The sequence below is a fragment of the Xyrauchen texanus genome, chromosome 8, assembly GCF_025860055.1.
Source record: "Xyrauchen texanus isolate HMW12.3.18 chromosome 8, RBS_HiC_50CHRs, whole genome shotgun sequence".
NCBI lineage: Eukaryota > Metazoa > Chordata > Actinopteri > Cypriniformes > Catostomidae > Xyrauchen > Xyrauchen texanus.
In genome coordinates, this window is record NC_068283.1 from 9,769,525 (window position 1) to 9,786,744 (window position 17,220).

The following is a 17,220-nucleotide window of genomic DNA, read 5'->3' on the forward strand; positions in this document are numbered from 1 at the left end:
CAGTCCTCATTTTCGCCGACCTCAATCTCCCAGCAGTGGCTTGCTGAGCTAAAGGCAGTGGAGCCCAGCACCTCTGCACTCATGTGGAAACGTTCAGGGTTATCAGGGTGACTTTGGTTTGGGATGCTATAGTGGAGACCGGTGAGGTCATCTGACAGTATTAGACAAGGGTGAGCTGTGTTTGGGTCCAGAATTATAGGATCTGAGATGTTGGAAAACAAAAGAAAGAACTTATATTATGTATATGTGTAGCATTCATGTAATTGGCTAAAGCTTTTCTAAAAGACATAAAGACCTTTAGACCAAAGACGTTCTTGTGCTCAAAAAGCAAGACGCAGTGCAACAGTATAACGTTGCAGTTTTGCAATTTGTCTCAAGATAGGTCTTGACATAGCATCTTAAAAATGTGACCTGTGAGAGATGCTAAACACACAGTGAAACAACAAGCCACAGCCACAAAAACTAGACACGATACCAACAGCTAGAAAGATACCCTGGAAACCAGGAAGGGACCGGAGGCAGAGACCAGGGCAGGAACGGAGGCACAGTCCAGGGGGAGGGAGGGTAACCAGGGCAAGAAACAAGGACAAAGATACGATGGTGGCCGTTTGGGGAATAAATAGGTCAGCATCGGCCGAGAGAGAGCCCAGGGTCAGCGGCGGTGGCTGGGGAGAGGTCAGGATCGCGGTGGGTGCTGGGGAGTGTAAGACCTCCTGGTCAGCAGCGGACAAGGCAGGTGCTCCATGGGAGCTGCAGCGAACAGGGCACAAGGTCGGGTGGAGCCATAGCAGAAGTGGGGTTGAGCGGCTCCAGAGCGGGGATGATGTCCAGTGGCCTCTGTGGCTGTGAACAGGAGCACTGGCAGCAGGGAAACGGCCTCCATGGCCCTTGGCAGTGAGTGCTGGCGGCAGGAGAAAAGCAACGGCAGGGTTAGATGAGGCGAGAACCCTCAAAGCTTAGGGCTCAAGGAAAGCTGCAGTTCTCTCGGCCGCATCCAGGTGAGCTGCAGAGCAGATTGAGGCAGGGCCTCAAATTTCTGGTAAGCACAGACCGAGTTTACCTGATGAACTGTCGACCTACTGATGCCGAATTCAGAGTGTAATTAGTCTGATTAAATTACACTATAACTAAAGAGATTAGATGTACTTTTGACAAGTTTGTTTAAAAGCCTGTACATTCCAATGAGATAAAGACAGTCAAATCAGTAGCCTTTTTTATTCTACATAAAGGTGCTTAACAGGATTACATTTTAGATGCTGTCAGTGCTTTTATATTGTTCGCTTTTATGTCTACCCAAACATACGAAAATATACTTGTACAATTTACATCCAAATACTTACGAATCCTTTTAGGTTATTTTTATTTTTTGTTTCACTAGTGTTCCTTTACAGATTTAAGAGGTTCTTACTATATTTTGCAACTGCCTGCATCTTCTGCCAGACCTTGTACTTCAGGTTGCCAAGATATTTAGGCTCATCCAACAAAGATCCAGATACACATTCTGGATCCTGCAATGTGCTCCATGTTCTGTGGGGGGAAAAGCATATTTAGACCAAACACAGGCTTGAAAAGAAAAACAACAAAGCAAGTAATGAAAGGAAAGTCATATATTTACATACCCCTCATTGATAGCTTTGAAGTTCTGTAAAAGATGAACGCAATTAATAAATTAATAAAAAATGAATGTTATTCTAACAGATCACAGTATTCTCACCTGTAACAAAGTCATATCTTCAGCGTTTATGGTTTGTTCCATTGTGCTGAGCATGTCTGTAAGAGATGATATCCTCCATGCAATATCATCATCTCTGTTCTTCATGGCCTCCACTCTATGCGCTTCTTCCTCCTTAAGTGCTGAGAACCGGCGCTCTTCCTCCTCATACAGAAACTGGTGAAGCTTGAGAAACTCCTCCTTCATTTGTCTCTCAACTCCCTGGGCCTGAATCTAACAACCGTAATAATATGGAGAACACCTATTGGTGCTTGTAACTAATTCACATGTATTTTTGTGATTACATATAATACCTTTATATGGTATTACCTTTATATGCTCCAAAGTAAAGGCAGAGGACTGTCTTGCTTTACTGAATACTTCCAGCTTATGTTGCAATACTTTCATGGCAGCAGAGAGTTTATCCTGCAAGAGAAATATCTTTCTTTAAAGTAAAACCAAGGAACTATTGTTTGGTTTTGTTTCAAGATCCAGATTCGGGATTGGACAGCAAGTGGCGAACCAACCCGGTCCCTAGACAAGTCGTAATAATTAGTACAAGATAGCGAAATCGTCGTACAAAAACGTACCAATTTAACTCCCATAGAAGAAAATAAACACAAAGTCTTTCTTTTTAAATATGCACTATTGAAGTTGTTAGTGAGTTCATAAAACTGTTCAAAACTGTGTTCTTGCCTTAACTCGATTCACCACTGTAAGCCTACAATAATTTTGCTATTTATATTTTGAGCTGTCAGGTCAGATTTGGTGGGAAATATCTGCAGGCTTACGTCATTCATCCTCGCGTGTTTATGTCATGTGTATAAGCACTAATGATAGAAAAAAATCTGTGTTCCTCTGCAAGTTACGTTCAATTTTAGGTGTTGATAGACAGTGTTGATAGACAGCCAAAAAGTCTTGTAACGCATTTATAAAATAAAGTGTTGGATAGGAGGTTAGGTAAAATGTGATGCCTGTATTGTATTGATTTGGAACTCTGTTTGTTGATTTGATGGTTCTATTTATATATTTATTTTTGATTTGTATTTATTTAATTTTTTTGGGGGTATGTTCAAGCACTGCTAGGGAATGTCACGCAAAAATAGATTGGATTAATTTTTGCCAAAATAACGAAGAGTTTGATTGGATGCACAACGTTTGACATCAACAACATAAGACGTGGGAAATGTTTCCTCCTCCTTTTAAAAAGTGTATTTATTTAGCCTCTTTATTTTGCTATCCTAATCTAGCATGATCATTTTTTTTCCTGCTGTAGGGTCACCAATGACCCACCAGTTCAGAACCACTAAAGTACTATCAATGAACCTGCTCTCTCTACCCTAAACCAACCATTTCATTACCTTCAGAAAATGTTTGGATTGATTTGATTACATTTAATTTTACATACCCAAAAACAATAGAACACATGTGCTACACTGGGAGTTTGAGCTAGGGGAATGGAGAAGTTGTTGTTTGAAAGCCTGCCATGATCTTTTGGCCAAACAGACTGTGATAATGTCAAAGTAGACTTGACAAACTGCATTCTTATGCCTTGATGCAATAAATCTTCTCAAAGCCTGAGAACAGCACAAGGTATTGAGAACAAACACAATGTTTCACAGTTTCAATAACACAATGTGACTTTGTCAACTCTACCTTACAATCCAGAGCCGCCTCTTCTGTGGGAGAGCAGTCATGACCTTTGTGCATTTTTGAAGCTTGGCATACCACACAGATGGGTTCTTGATCTACTAAACAGAAAAGTTTGAACTTTTCACCATGTCTCCAGCACAACGTGTTGGATCCAGAAGCATTGACCTGGCCTCTCCCCAGCAAAAAAGCTTCACACAGGTTTTTGAGGGCCCGGTTAGAGGGAGGACTTTTCTTTGAAGTTCTTCTCCTGCAGACGGGGCAGCTGCGAGAACTTGCGCTATCCCAGAAGTGCTCCAGACAGCTCCTGCAGAAACTGTGGCTGCATGGCAGAAGAACTGGATGCTTGAAGATTTCACAGCACACGGGACAGGAGAGGTCCTCTTCTGGAAGATTTGCAGACATGTCCTCAAGCAGGTATGGCTTTTTTCAGGTTCTCAGGAGGGATTTTGTTCTGTGTTTGACATCTCTTTTGGGTGTCAGCTGAAACTGTTGTCTAGTTTACAGATGTTCTCATTTAGCTGGTTTCATTGAGCACAGAGTTGATAATGTGTCTGCCTTGACATGTAACAGTAGAGGAGGAGGAGGTGGAGTCTAAACACACTGAACAAGTCAAACTAGAAGCAAAGTGTTCTGAATGATGTAGAGACTGGATGCTAATTGGTCAAGGTGATCCTGCGGCCTCATTTGAATGGTAAAATTAAATATACTATAGAAATTATGAGTAATGCTATTGCTTATATATATATATAGATATATATATAATAAGATAAATAAAATAAAAATTTATTTTGATGGAGAAAAATAAAACCAGCTCTGAAAGCTCTACTGTGAAATAATATTGTGTCTGATGATTTTATAGCTAACAGCCATAATTGTTTTGAAGAACGTATTCAATTATTGGATTAAATTTAAGCATATGATCTAAATGAATGAGACCCTGTGTTTTAACACTTTTTTACAATTACAAAAGAAAAATCATATTTTCAGTTTTATTAACTAAATGTTTTTTTTATACAAAATGTAATATGATGGAATTTTTTTATGAAATTGAAATGTGTAAATCTTCAAAATACGCTAAATGTTTTTGAGAGTATATGGTAAGATAAAAATGGTCTCATGAAGGAGAAAATGTCCCTGAAAATTATTATGGTTGGAAAATATTTAAATTTCCAAATAAATAAATAAATAAATACAAATGATCATTTCTGACACTTGCAGAACTACCTACAACACTCAGTAATATATTTGAGCTTATTTTTCAGATTTATGCATTTCAAATTCATTACTAAATTGAATTGTGTAGTTTTTAACAAAAATGAAATGTATAAAACTGAAAATATATATATATATATATATATATATATATATATATATATATATATATATATATATATATATATATATATATATATATTATTTATTTTATTTTTTATTTTTTCTTTACTCAATTCAATTTGATGGAATTTTGTTATGAAATTGAAATGTGTAAATCTTCAACTTATTTTTTTGTTTAAACTTTTAGATTTTAAAGGTTACTTGGAATTTACATGTCCATTAATACTATTTTGTAAAAGCCCCTGTCAGATGTGAGAACTATGTTCAGCAGATGTTATATGAACGTTTATGATTTATGTGTGTAATAATGGGAATCTGCTCTTTATAAGATATTTATTAACAGTTTGTGATTTAATTATAATGTGATGCTTTCCACATGATACAGATGGAGACGTTTTCTTGCCCCATGCCTGTGGTGGTTATTGCCATGGACAAGGTACTTCAAAGAATACATTATACTAGCATGGTATGTCCAAAATACGCTGTACTTTTGGAAATATGCGTTCCAATAGGCTACTCTATAAGAGAATCCATCTCCATTCCTCGATGCAATATTTTTCCCACATGTCTTTAATTGTCAGTGGTCCGATTCCTCAGACTGTCGCCTTTCAACTCAAGGTCCTCCTTCTCTCCTCCGGTCTTGGTTACCATGGTGATGACGCCATCTTGAACCACACGTTCAGCCCAGTAGCGGCGTTTAGAGGCGGCCGTTAATCTCCGACCGATAGTAACGAGAAGGGGGGAAAAACGTCTCAGGTTACGACTGTAACCCTAGTTCCCTGAGAAGGGAACGAGACGATGCGTCGATGATGCTTTGGGAACGCCTTTGCGTGAACGCCCCTGAAGCACGTATGTCAACTAGTCCAATGGAATGAATGAACGCCACGGGCGGGTGACATCATGACCAGGAAAGGATATAAGCACATCCGGTGCGTTACTCGCGTTAGCTTTTAGAGCCAAAGCAAAGTCGATCGCAGGGATGCAGGAAGTATGGCAGGGCGACGCATCGTCTCATTCCCTTCTCAGGGAACTAGGGTTACAGTCGTAACCTGAGACGTTCCCTTACGAGAGAACTCGCGATGCGTCGATGACGCTTTGGGAACGATAATACCCAATACGCCATAATTACAAAATGCCAGATGATAAAAACTGTCGGCAAATCAGTAAAAAGCACCTGGGATCCTGGGGCAGCTTCCAGGTCCAGGCTATAAAACCTCACAAAAGTTAGCGGCGAGGACCAACCTGCCGCATCAGAAACCTCCTGAAGGGAAACTCCTGATACGAGGGCTTTAGAGGCCGCCATACTTCGAGTAGAGTGAGCTCTGACCACCGAAGGGCACGGCTGGCCAGAGGACTCATATGCAAGAGAAATAGCCTCAGCTATCCACTTACTGATTAGATCTTCTCCACAGGGCAGCCCTGTGGACATAAGTGTCCAGTGCTCGCACTGGACACAAGAGATTCAGTTTTTCCTGGTCCGAAGATGTAAACGGAGGAGGACAGAATGCCTGTAGTACAATAGGCCTTGGAATATTGGTTGGCACCCTAGTTCGAACCACAGGCCTCAGCCTCAAGGTGCCACGAAGGAAACGAATAATCAGGGGGTCTCGACCCAAAGATGTCCTACCCACAGGGGCGTGGAATGCCGCAATGGCCGCCATGTAAACCTTTAAGGTAGAAGGACATGAACCTGATGTAAAACGATACTGGAGAAACTCAAGTACTGTGTTGACTAAACAGTTAACTGGATCTCACTGATGCTGGTGACACCAAGACGTGAAAAATTTTGCACTTAAGTGTATAGAATTTCCTCGTGGCTGGAGCTCTGGAGCTAAGAATGGTCTCACCGACCTCAGTCGAGAGACCACTCTCTAAAAGTTGGGCCCCCTCAGAGGTCAAACCCATAGGTTCCAAATCACCGGTCGGGGGTGAAATATTGTGCCCCCTGCCTGAGACAGAAGGTCTCTCCTGACGGGTACCTCGAAAAGAGGGCCGTCGAGGAGATGAATTAGGTCCGCAAACCAAATTCGACTCGGCCAGCGTGGAGCTACTAATAATAGACTTACTCCGTCCTGGCGGACTCTCTCCAGAACTCCTGGGAGCAGAGCAACAGGGGGAAATGCATACAGACGTAGCCTCAGCAACGTCTGTACCATAGCGTCCAACCCCAAGGGGACTGGTTGCGTGAGGGAGTACCAAAGTGGACAGTGCGTCGTAAGCTGAGACGCAAACAGATCCACTTCTGCTTGGCCGTAAAATTCCCAAATGAGCTCCACCGCCTCAGGGTGGAGTCTCCATTCCCCTGGCCTCGGCACCTGCCTCGACAGGGTGTCTGCTCCTATATTCTGGAACAGGGGCGTAGCACCAAATTTTGGGCCCTGGGTACAAACCATCTTGCTGGGCCCCCATACCAAATATGTATGTATAGAAAACTGACTTCTAAGGGGCCCCCCCTGCCTCGGGCCCTGGGTACTCGGTACCCTTTACCCCCCAGTCCGACGCCCCTGTTCTGGTACCCTGGGATATACACTGCCCTCAGGGAGAGTATTTTCCCCAGGGACCACAAGAGGATCTGGTGCGCCAGTTTGCAGAGTGGACGCGAGCGCAGACCCCCCTGTCGATTTAAATAAGAGACCACCGATGTGTTGTCTGTACGGACAAGCACATGATGGCCCCTCAGATCTGGGAGGAAATGTCTCAACGCACTGAAGATGGCCATCATCTCCAGGCAATCCAAGAGATGGTTCCTCCACAGACCCTGAGCTGAGCGGCCTTCCATTACCGCTCCCCAGCCGGTGAGAGAAGCGTCTGTCGAGATAGCAACTTGATGGCAAAGAGCTCCCAGCACCGGACCCTGGGACAGGAACCAATGTTTCCTCCATATAATCAAGGCGCGGATGCACCGCCGCTTGATCTTGATCATACGAAGTGGGTTCCCCCTCGGGGAGAACCCTCTGGTCCTGAGCCACCACTGCAAAGGTCTCATGTACAGCAGGTCAAAGGGGATCACATTGGACGCTGCTGCCGTGAGGCCTAACAGTCTCTCGAACTGTTTCACAGTGCGTGACTGGCCTAGCTTCAACTCTTTTGTGGCTGTGATGATAGCAGCTACACGAACGGGCGATAGTGTGGCCCGCATCGTGACTGAATCCCATACCACACCAAGGAAAGTGGTTCTCTGTAATGGAGAAAGCACACTCTTCTTGGCATTGAGTCTCAACCCCAATTTCTTCATATGAGCGAGAATGACATCTCGATGCCGAACCACTGACTGCTCTGATTCCGCCAGAATCAGCCAGTCATCGATGTAGTTCAGAATACGTACGCCCTGCAGCCTGAGCGGGGCCAGAGCTGCATCTACGCACTCCGTGAACGTGCGGGGTGACAGAGCTAGACCGTACTAAGGGTACCAGTCTCTCGAGACTGGCCTCTGGTGTAAAAGGAACAGCCACTTCGGCGACCTGAAGCATATTGGCAGGAAACAACCGAACTGACTGTTTTTGAACCCCCCTCAGAGGGCTCACGTACGACGCAACGTCGAGTCGACATTGCGCAGAACTTTCGCTGGATACCACTGCGCCCCGAAGCACCAAGGGTGGCGGGGTTGGCAGACTGGTCCCATGAGGACCCCGAAGTGGAGCGGGCACCGTATTCTGAGGTGTACACCGCTCCACCTCAGTTGGGGCTGTCCTCGATGGTCTGACATGCATAGCATCAGGACCTTTTTTTCTGAGCCGAAGCCTTCTTAGACTTAAGTACAGATCTCAGATCCGGCTTAGACTTAGCCGACTTCAGCTGAGAGTGTTGTCTTGGTCCCCAAGATTTCAGGGGAGCACGAGACGCAACACTTATTTTCTGTTGCACACGGTGCGAGGAGCTTGGCTGGGGATGCTCTCGGCGAGGAAGGAATTTTTTAAAAGCCTCAGATTGTTTTTTATTTTCTATAAATCTTTCAACAACCGTATTCACTGAGTCACCGAAGAGACCATAGGGAGACACAGGGGCATCTAAAAGAAAAGCCTGCTCTTTATCTTTAATCTCTGCAAGATTTAACCAAAGATGTCTCTCAGTAGCTACGAGGGCTGCCATAGACCGCCCAATAGCACGGGCGGTCTCCTTCGTAGCTCTGAAAGAAAGATCTGTAGCCCGACGAAGTTCTCGAATTTCGTCGGGACTAACTCCCTCACTCCTATCGATATCCCCCAGCAGATCTGCTTGATAGGCTTGGAGCACTGCCATCGTGTGCAGACAGGCTCCAGCTTGACCTGCTGCCATATAAGCCTTACCCACTAAATTGGATGTGGTTTTTAGTGGTTTATTCAGGATCCTTCAGGGACGATGCTGACCCAGGAGACAGATAGCTCGCGAGCGTCTGTTCCGCTGGGGGCATCGACCCATAACCAAAATCTTTGAGCCCCTTACTATTTGAATATGTGTGAACAAGGGAACTAAAAAGACGTGACGAATATGGTTTATTCCATGATCTACATAGCTCACAATGTAGATCAGGAAAAAATGGAAGGGCCCGTGATTGAGATGAAACATTAGATGCTTTTGGAAAACGCTCGTCTAATTTGCTTTTAGGATGAGTATCTCTTTTTTCTGCTGGCCAGTCAATATTTAATTTACCTACAGCACGAGTTATCACCTCAATAAGCTCCTCATATGCTGGGGAGAGGGATGGCGAATCCTCTCCCCTTATTGTGTTAGTGTTTGTGTCACTCTCACAAATGCTCAGTAACTCTACCTCCTCAGAGCTAGAGCACCGAAGCATCGGGCTCTCTTCCCGGGCGGAAGAAGCACGCAGCCGGCTTCCGACACCGGCAAGAGAGCAATGGATCCCTCGGGTAAAGGAGGAGATAAGGCAGAGCCCGTCTCCAACCCCGCCGAGAGATCCATTTGCGAACCCCAAGAGAGCCTTCTCCGAGCTGCCTCGGCAGCCGCGGGTCCAGAACCCTGAGGTTCGCGAGCCTGTCCATCATCCTCAAATGCGGACAGATGGGAGCGGAGCATGCCGAGCGGCAGACGCTCACAATGGTGACAGTCAGCCCCCTCGAAAGCTGGCATTGCATGCTCCACTCCCAAACAAACTACACAAAGATCATGTGTATCTCCACCCGTGATATAACGCGGGCAAGGAGAAGCACAGGCTTTAAATATTTGTTTCGCCATAATATCAATATAAAGAGAGACAGACAACAGTAAATAAGACAGACAGTTTTGACACAGAGCGCTTTGCTGAGGCACAAAAGCTAACGCGAGTAACGCACCGGATGTGCTTATATCCTTTCCTGGTCATGACGTCACCCGTCCGTGGCGTTCATTCATTCCATTGGACTAGTTGACATACGTGCTTCAGGGGCGTTCACGCAAAGGCGTTCCCAAAGCGTCATCGACGCATCGCGAGTTCCCTCGTAAGGGAACCATAGACATCATATAATATCTATGGGAAAAACAGCCCAGTCCGCCAGTGCAGAAGAAGACGAGCTCTCGGTTCCCTTTCGAGAGGTCTCTCCTATTGCGTAAGTAGCTTACGCTATGGGAAAACTCAGTTTCTGGAGAAATATTGAAGTCTTTATGTAAAACGCATTGCAGCTGCACAGCAGACAGCAATGAGCGAGGCAGCTCGGTCATTGGCTGTGCTGCAGCAACTTGCTCGAACCAATGATGGGGCGACTCTGAATGCGTGACCTCTGAATTGCGCCCGCGCGCTCAGAGCCCGCCAAGATGGCCGTGGCTAAGGCTATATATTAGGCGCCCCGTCATGAGAGTTCTTTAGATTTAATCTCTTTCAGCAAAGACCTTCTCTTCGCTGGATCCTCCGGATTATTGGAGTCTTTTCGCCCGCCGTCGACAAGCCTACAGCAGGACTGCTACGAGGATGCCGGCGCCTTCAGCCGCCTTCAAAGCCTTCTGCTACGCCATCCGGCGCGCATCACCTTGATATCCTTTTACTAAAAGCTAACTTTGCAAGTGTTCGCCTCTGCGACGCTTTTTGTCCTTTAGTAAAAGAGCAAATTCGAGGCATTGTTTCAAATGCCTTCGACCTGTGCCTCGTGCAGAGGCCCTCTTCCTGACGGGGACCGTCACATTCTCTGCACTCGCTGCCTGGGACCTGACCACGCAGAAGCTGCTCTCACTCAAGGCGGATGCCCCGAATGTGACTCCCTGGGCCTCACCGAGCTGCGCGCTCGCTTTGCCGCCTTCGCCGCGAACGAGCCTGCTACCACTGTGCTGCCATCCCCTCTGTTCGAGCCACGCAAGAAAAAGCGCCGCTCACGGAGGCCGCCAGAGCACGCGGGCTTCAGTGACGTCACGCCGGGCCAGTCCCCGCGTGCTTCACCACCACCTGAGGACTCCCTGCCGCCAGTTCAATTCACGCAGGCAGACCAGTACCCCTCCAGAGCGGTGGGTCTCGTCTCATTTGGCGAGTCAGGGGACGACAGTGAAAAGGATGACAGCCTTTCCATTGACGCTGCATCCCACAACTGGCTGGGCTCGGCCTTCGACCCCACGCCGTCGACATTAGCGGACACGAGCAGGGGCACCAGCGACGCGCCTATCACTCCAAAGCAGCCTGTTCGGACCGGCGGTAAGAGAGTTCGCTGAACAGCTGCAGCAGCGAGCCAGGGCGGCGCCTCCCGTCTCTCAGCCCAGACCTGAAACGGACGCTCGACGGCGCTCGCGTTCCGCTAACCGAAAGCAGCCGCCTGAGCGACGGGGACCTCGGCCCAAGATCGTGCTGAACCCGGAGCCTCGTAAGTTTTCCTAGCCATAGGAAGAAAGAGAGAGAGTGCGTGTCTCGCAAAAGCCGGACCACTCTCTCCAAAACATGTAAAACATTACCCAGTCCCCTTACAATCGGCTGGAAATGTCTGTACAGCAGTCAATGGGCCAGTCACAGAACTCGCTCACCTGCAATCAAACGCCGTTTTAACGGCAACACACAGAAATCACAAAAAGAGTTATTTTCTGCCTGTGTCAATAAGGGGTCACGTGTCCACACTAAAGTGCGCATTCCCACATAGCAATACTGTCCAAACAGTGCCGAATACTTCCCCAGCTCAAGCTGGACGCCCCATAAATGTGGTTCGTGTGCCTATTGTCATGTATGCACCACTACACACAAGCACTGTTCCCACAGTTATAAACACTTCCCCAGTAAAAGCGGGAAATACTATAAAGGTAGCACGTGTGCCTGCTGTCATGCATGCACCCCTACACACAAACACTGTATGCATGCCCAAAACCCCCCGCCGCGAGCGGGAGGCTTTATGAAAATGGCGCACGTGCCTACTACGGTATATGCACCCCCACCCATAAGCGCTGCCCATACAGTTTCAAACAGTTCTCTGGCTCATGCCGCGAGCATCACAGATGCGACGCGCGAGCCAAGAAACTCCCCGCTAAGAACGGGAAGCTTTATGAAAGTGGCGCGCATGCCTATTACAATGTATGCACCCCCACCCGTAAACACTGTCTATACAGTTTCAAACATTTCTCCAGCTCATGCTGCGAGCATTACGGAGATAACGCGCGTGCCTGTAATCTCACACGCACCCCTGCACTCGGCACTCCCGCGCCTCTGAGAGCTGTAAGCTCAGTGTTAGCACAAGGCAATTCGCCGGCAGGGCCCATACGTCACTGCGACACGCCCCCAGCCAGCATTCAGCCCATATCTGTGCGAGCAAAAGCCTGGGAAAAAATCCCCGACATGCCGAAATGGGTTTTGAACATAATAAAACACGGTTACTCGCTTCAATTCGCCAGAGACCACCCCGCTTTGCAGCGGTGGTCGAGACGAAAGTGAGGAAAGATGTTTCACATGTTCTACGCACCGAGGTGCTCAAACTGATAGAGAAGGGCGCTATAGAAACTGTTCCTCCCTCTATGAGCTGAGACGGGTTTTACAGCCGCTACTTTCTCGTCCGAAAAGGACGGTGGCCTCCGCCCCATCCTAGATCTCAGACATCTGAACAAAGCTTTAATGATTCACTCGCTCAGAATGTTAACGACCAAACATATCCTCGTGCAAGTTCGCCCGGGATTGGTTTCTATCAGTGGATTTGAAGGACGCTTACTTTCACATTCCGATAGCGCCTCATCACAGGCCATTTCTGAGATTCGCTCGAGGGACAGTCATACCAGTACACAGTACTACCATTCGGCCTATCATTGGCCCCCCCGTACATTCACGAAATGTATGGACGCAGCACTTTCCCCCCTGAGACAGCGGGGAGTGCGAATACTGAATTACCTCGACAATTGGCTAATCCTAGCACAATCAGAGAGTCAGTTAACGACGCACAGATCTTGGATTATCAGCCATCTAGAATGTCTGGGTCTGAGAATCAATTTTGCAAAGAGCGTGCTATCCCCCAGACAGAATATCTCTTTTTTTCCTTGCAACATCATTCAGAGTGGGCGCGCGCACCCCGTCAAACGATTTCAAAGGATGCTCGGTCTCATGGCCTCGGCATCAGCTGTACTCCAGCTAGGATTGTTGCACATGCGTCCTCTCCAACACTGGCTCAAGAGCCGTGTCCCCACTCACGCGTGGCGCTCGGGCCACTTTTTAATCAGAGCAAATCACGGCTGTATAAAAGCCCTGACACCCTGGAAGGCCGTCGACTGGTATCAAACCGGCGTGAGTCTGGGCGTGAACACACAGAGAAAAATGATCACGACAGATGCCTCCAAAATAGGATGGGGGGCCCTTTACGAGGGCAGGCCCGTCTCCGGTTTTTGGTCAAACCCGGAAAAGCGCCTACATATAAACTGTCTGGAAATGAAAGCGGTCGCCTTGGCTCTCAGAGCCCTGCTTCCGTACCTGAAAAACGAACACGCCCTGGTCCGAACGGACAACATGACGGTAGTATCGTATATAAATCGCCAGGGTGGACTCAGGTCGAGCTCCCTGCACTCTATGGCCAGGGAGCTCATCTTATGGTCACAGCACAACCTGCGCCGCTGAGAGCAGCGCATGTGCCAGGCGCCCTGAACCAGGGAGCGGAAATGCTGTCCAGAGACAAAGTTCTCCCAGGAGAATGGTCTCTCCACCCCTGACGGTTCAGTGGTTATGGCAAACCTTTGGCGAGGCGGAGGTCGACCTCTTCGCCTCCAGGGAAAATGCGACTGCCCTCTTTTCTTCTCAAAGAGCACGGACGCGCCGCCCAAGTCTGGCCGAGCCGCCCCTTGTATGCTTTTCCCCCGATCGCGATGCTACCTCAGGTCATCAGTCGGATCAGGGAGGTGAAATGTGCAGTGCTCCTGGTAGTCCCACTCTGGAAGAACCAGACGTGGTTTCCAGAACTGATGCAGATGATGCAATCTGCCCCATGGCCGATTCCGTTGAGGCTGGACCTCCTCAGGCAGGCCAACGGGATGATTCTTCATCCCCGCCCCGATCTGTGGGCCCTTAATGCATGGCCCCTCAACGGGTTCCAGAGAACCTCCCCAGCGGAGTGTTGAGAACCATCACTGAGGCGCGAGCGCCCTCTACGAGGCACTTATATGCCCAAAAGTGGAAAGTGTTCAGTGACTGGTGTGATACCAAGAGCTTGAACCCCAAATCGTGCGAGATACCAAATGTACTCGCCTTTTTGCAAGAGCTGCTGGAGGTGGGCCGCACACCCTCCACGCTCAAAGTCTATGTGGCTGCCATAGCGGCGTCACACAATCCTGATAAAGGACGCTCATTAGGGAAAAACGACCTAATCATTAGTTTCCTAAGAGGCGCTAGGAGGATGAACCCTCCTCGCCCCCCCTCGGTACCGATCTGGGACCTGGCCACGGTCCTGGACACACTCAAGCATGCCCCGTTAGAACCTCTCCAAACCATGCACCTTAAACAGCTCTCGCTCAAAACTGCGCTCTTGCTGGCACTCGCCTCAGTCAAGAGAGTGGGCGACCTGCACGCGCTGTCATCAAGCGCTGCTTGCTTGGAATTTGGACCTAACGACTGCAGAGTTGTCCTTAGGCCAAAGCACGGGTATATTCCTAAAGTGCTCTCCACACCCTTCAGAGTACAGGTGATATCTCTGGCAGCGCTATCGTCTCCAGCAGACTAAAGCGACGCTAATTTACTCTGCCCGGTCAGGGCGTCAGAGTATACTTGGAACGCTCTGCCCCATTCAGACAGACAGAACAATTATTCAGTATGCTTTGGCGGCCGCACTAAAGGTCTCGCAGTTTCAAAGCAAAGAATATCGCGCTGGATAGTAGATGCTATAGCGCTGGCTTATGAAGCCAAGGGCCTTCAATGCCCCTTAGGCGCCAGAGCTAACGCCACGAGGAGCATGGCCTCCTCGTGGGCGTGGTCGAGTGGGATACCCATTGAGGATATTTGTGCGGCGGCAGGCTGGGCCTCGCCTCGACATTTATCAGGTTTTATAACCTACAGGTCCCCTCATTGCATTCCAACATTCTATCAGCCTGACTGTAGTATAGACTGGAGTACGTATATGCTGAGCATTATCTCCTCCCTTATAAGGTCCGTCTCTGACTGACTTAGAGGGTTTTTATGCATATCAGTAAATAGAAAAATCAGTACATAAGATATGTGCTTGTGTTTTTACAATGAGCCTCACCATGGGCCACCTTGGGGCAAAGGCGCTCTGTATTATCCCATTATATAGCTCGCCGTTGGCCGGCTCGTTGAATAATCACTTTGCTTTAAGGCTCAGGCATCTGCCTCTGGCTTTATAGAGCGAAGTCAGCACGCACGGCGTTTTGCATGGTGTTCCCATAGCGTAAGCTACTTACGCAATAGGAGAGACCTCTCGAAAGGGAACGACTCGGTTACTAACGTAACCTCAGTTCCCTGAGAGGAGGGAACGAGTATTGCGTAAGCTGCCGTGCTTGTGCTTGGTCAGTCGCTTCAGTCGATTGAACCTAAAGAACTCTCATGACGGGACGCCTAATATATAGCCTTAGCCACGCCCATCTTGGCGGGCTCTGAGCGCGCGGGCGCAAAGCGCGCTCATTGGTTGCGCGTTCAGAGTCGCCCCGTCATTGGTTCGAGCAAGTTGCCGCAGCACAGCCAATGACCGAGCTGTCTGCTGTGCAGCTGCAATGCGTTTTACATAAAGACTTCAATATTTCTCGAGAAACTGAGTTTTCCCATAGCGTAAGCTACTTAAGCAATACTCGTTCCCTCCTCTCAGGGAACCGAGGTTACGTTAGTAACCAAGTCATTCTCCATCCCCATCATCGTCCTCCCCGCTACATCATGCGCGAGATTGTGCACCTGCAAGCCGGCCAGTGCCGCAATCAGATTGGAGCCAAGGTAAAATACAAATAGGCTACTGTGCAAATGTGAATGCTCATTTTGACAAGCGATCGTGCAGATCTGCAGTCGCATGCACGCAAGTCTAATGAGAGAGTCTGACAGAAATGCGCTGCAAGATCTCATAGTACGATGAGAAAGAATGAAAAAAAATGGGTTTTTGTTCTGTAATATTGACAATCGTGCAATTATGGCATAGACTATTTAGTACAAATACACCTTAAATATGCTTTTAGGCTAAATGCATTTTGATGGTAATTATATTTAAATGTTGGAAACGGATCATCCGATCGCAGGAATGACATACTTGATGATTAATTAGCTTGTTGGAATAAAATATTTTGATTTTGTATTTAATATTTAGCAAAGAAATGTACGCATATTGTATATACATTGAAAATTGTTACACATGCATCTGATTTTGACCTTTATTCCCTTACCTCTTGAAAGAAAATACCATCACATCTTTATACTGGTCAAATTCATTGCATAGGATTTCCATTATCAATCATTTTCCAACCATCAAAGGAGTGTTTTGGTATGCATGAATATAAAAATATGATTGGGTTGTAAGGTATATATTGTTGTTACAATCTCGTCTTCATATTTGCTGCTTAATTTGTACTTGCTACAGAATTGTTGGGTTTATATTTGTAACAAGATAAATGTGATCTCTCTCTCTCTCTCTCTCTCTCTCTCTCTCTCTCTTCAATTTCAATTTAAATGTACTTTATTGGCATGATTGTGTTGTTGCCAAAGTATTAATACACAAAACAGATAATGAAAAGACAAACAATAATAACAAAATAGTAACAAATAACAATAAAAATAGAATTAAAATAAAGTGCCAGGTCATGAATAAACTAAAAAATATATATAATAACAATATAAACTATACCATATAAAAAGAAATAAGCCTTTAACAGGACATTATGAACATAATAATATAAAAGTTTGCAATAATTCAAAAAATTATTTTCTTATAATATAATATGTCCTACAGGCTTTGTCAGTCAGATCATTTTTTGCCAAATCAAATTGTCCTGAAGCAGAGATTGTAAGACCCAAATAATTATAGCAGTTAGCATGATGAAGGATTGGTCCCTCGATTGTAAAAATATATTTATTGTAATGTGATTTTTTTCCTGGAAAATCATGACTTTGGATTTCTCCATGTTTATTGGTAAAGTCCAGTCACTTTTCTGAAATGGTGAGGCTTTCAAGTAGTCCCTCT

General features: G+C 46.7%; 1 pseudogene; it reads left to right on the forward strand.

Moving 5' to 3' along the window:
- Positions 1-3,565: 3,565 nt before the first annotated feature.
- Positions 3,566-17,220, forward strand: part of LOC127647746 (tubulin beta chain-like) — a 29,056-nt pseudogene continuing 15,401 nt past the window's right edge.